This window comes from Capsicum annuum, chromosome 10 (assembly GCF_002878395.1).
Source record: "Capsicum annuum cultivar UCD-10X-F1 chromosome 10, UCD10Xv1.1, whole genome shotgun sequence".
In the NCBI taxonomy this organism is placed as follows: domain Eukaryota; kingdom Viridiplantae; phylum Streptophyta; class Magnoliopsida; order Solanales; family Solanaceae; genus Capsicum; species Capsicum annuum.
This window is the reverse complement of record NC_061120.1, coordinates 216820259-216820687: the sequence shown is the minus strand read 5'-3', so window position 1 is coordinate 216820687 and position 429 is coordinate 216820259.

The following is a 429-nucleotide window of genomic DNA, read 5'->3' as shown; positions in this document are numbered from 1 at the left end:
TAATTCTTTTCTTGCTGCTGCTGTCTTTTTTTTAAAAAAAAAAAATGATAGATATGCTGCAAATGCTCGTTGTCTGAACATGTGGAAGTCGGGTGCAAGTAAACGTTACCCCGGAGGTCTTGTAACTGCAAGTAGCACGCCATTACTGAAACTCATGTCCTGTTTCTATTTATCTTTGAACTCTGGTACCTCGTCCTCTAACGAGGTCATAAAATAGGCCAAAATTTATGTTTGAAGACGTTCTAAAATAAATAATTGGCCTTCTGTCACTGTATGCCCTCGTAAATTATATGATTCTAGATAGCCTGTCATGTTCATTTCGCTATAGCAACTTCACGTTTAGAGATTTCTGGTTTTGTTGTGTTAGTTTTATTTTGTCTCTGGAAGCAAAATTCGTGAAGCTAAAAGTCGTTGCATCTTTCTGGCACT